The sequence below is a fragment of the Nannobrachium achirus genome (genome assembly GCF_963921795.1).
Source record: "Nannobrachium achirus genome assembly, chromosome: 7".
In the NCBI taxonomy this organism is placed as follows: Eukaryota; Metazoa; Chordata; class Actinopteri; order Myctophiformes; family Myctophidae; genus Nannobrachium; species Nannobrachium achirus.
In genome coordinates this window covers 12,103,331-12,105,830 of record NC_137816.1, presented here as the reverse complement: position 1 = coordinate 12,105,830, position 2,500 = coordinate 12,103,331, and the positions used below count along the sequence as shown (strand labels likewise).

Genomic DNA, 2,500 nt, shown 5'->3' with positions numbered 1-2,500 from the left:
CCTAGATGTAAACAATGTTTCACACACATGGCTGGCCTCATGGTATGAACTCATATCTCTCTAATCTCTTTGTGTGTGTTCTTGCTCCAGAGCAAGGATTGGGCTGAGAAAGTTATTACATAACTGGTTACACACACACACTCAGAGTCATGATTGTGCCATGATGTGATAGGCCTACTAATACAAACACAGTCCATGTGGACACCTCAAGGACACCAACCTGCTTCCTGGTTAATAGCCAATTGCAACACATTGCCATGCTTAAGTGGCCAATCAGGAAACAACTCAAACCTCATGACTGAGTCATTCAGACTTGCAGGAGGAGGGAATAGTAGAAGTAGAAACTTGTCTAACTGCTGATGCTTGTTTACCTGCTGTTCAACAAAGGTTATTAAATCGTGTTTTATTACAGCTAATTTAACTGTTATTAAAATGTTATTAACTGCTGTTTACAAGATGCCTTTGTTTAACAGTTTCCTTTGAGCATGTTTAACAGTGCTGCCCAACAGTTATTAAAGCCATGTTCCACCTTTAGATTTGAAGTAAGACTACAGGTTAATAATAACCTCTATATGATAATACAAACAAAATTTAAGTATATGCCATCTTGATTGAATAAGTTGTTAGAAGCATTCTTGTAGAGGAACATGGTCGTAGCTCTGATGCTCTGATCTCCTGCACTTTCAGAACATTCTGTCTTCCACAGTAACTTAATTGTAGCTTTGCAATTACATGCCATTCACTACTAATATACTAATATCAACCAGACCACACTGGCAAGAAAGTGAGACACACAACAACACCCAGTGGTCTCATGACCGAAGGACACACACACACACACACGCACGCACGCACGCACAGCACGCACGCACGCACACACACACACACACACACACACACACACACACACACACACACACACACACACACGCGCGCGCACTGACCCAACAAACACACGCATAATAATACAACTAGCCTGCTGCCTACACAACAATTCTTGGCTGAAAAAGCATGGAGAACAGAGAGAGAGAGAGAGAGAGAGAGAGAGAGAGAGAGAGATCTGTTTACAAACTCACATTGCTCTCCATAGCCCCTCGGAGTTATCGTTGAGGGTGAGGTTACAAACGGGGCTATAATTGTCTATGTAGTGTCAGTATGTAAACATGTTTACACTAATAGCGGTTTACATATAGGCTTTAGTAGGCTACTATAATAATAGACATGGAAGATGTGACGCTCATTCTGAGTGGATATGGACAATGTTTAGATGATGCTTTAGATTTGACATTTGATTAGGCTACTTAACATTCATCCGCGTTTAATACTTGCAATAGGCCTATCTAATTCATATAGGCTTCCTTGTCAGCCTGTAAACAAAAGGACAAAACGAATCTCTGTCATGCCATATGGGCTGCTTTGCAACCTATCAGATGGAATCTCAACATATAGGCATGTAAACATCTGCACAGGGGTGAGGCTCGCTGCTGCTGCGTTCATTCAAACAGGCGCACATTGCACTGAGAAAAACAAACATGCCGTCAACAGCAACACCACAACGCAACATAACATAACAGCGCGATTTCTATTTCCGTTGAAATTCGCTGCACTTTCACCAGCCAAATAAAATAAATAGCTACATTCCGATCTTAAAACGTGCAGGCTAATACTGTACATGTTAATATTATACGTACATTATTTAATGACACCGATTCTCGCTTCGCTGGTTTTCTGTCATCCTCCAGAAAAGGGGGTAATAAATAAATCCACCAATTGACGACTGTCGTCCGAAGCGTCTATTATCTGCTCGCCAACAAGAGAAACATTGTGATGAACGGAGACACTGAGAGGTTTCAGTGATATGTGAGACTGGTCAGTGTATTTAAAGCGCTGTTTCCTCCCATCCAGAAGACCACACCACAGTAGGCTGAGGGCGCTGACGTGACGTCACAGCACAGCATGTAACGTGGTAGTGATAATCATAATGGGCAGTAATTGTTTTGTTTTGCTACTCTGGCTTCTTGTCCCTTTTATGCCCATATATTTTATGCCCATATAGCCTATAGTCGACAATGTGATGTCAGAGCATTCCCAGATCACACTTGCAAATGAAACATCCTTGACCGTTTTATGCCCATATATGGAGATCCCTGTCCCAGTGTCATCTGGGAATGCCCATTTATGGGCATGTTCTGACATTCCCAGATCACACTTGCAATTAATTACGTCCTTGTCCGTTCTATGCCCAATTGCCCATATATGGAGATCCCTGTCCCGATGTCATCAATATTAAGGGCATATCTGGGAATGCCCATATTTGGTAATGCCCATATATGGGCATGTTCTGCCAATCTCAACAGGCACTGTTGAGATTGGGTAACTGGCCCGATATACATCACTGGCCAGATAGCCAAGAATTGGCGCGACCTCGGCGAGGTTGCATTTGCACTAAAAGTACCACAATGACAATAAGCTCTCCAGCTTTTTCTGTTTTGTCCTTTTA

The 2,500-nt window shown here is 42.3% G+C and overlaps 1 protein-coding gene across 1 annotated transcript in view; it reads right to left on the bottom strand.

Annotated features, from left to right (window-relative positions):
- The window catches only part of lpin1a (lipin 1a), a 37,267-nt gene extending 35,430 nt beyond the window's left edge, over positions 1-1,837 (bottom strand). The window contains 1 exon segment of the mRNA XM_080730839.1: positions 1,692-1,837. The gene's annotated coding sequence lies outside the window, so the exon portion shown is untranslated.
- Between the last annotated feature and the right edge of the window lie 663 nt (positions 1,838-2,500).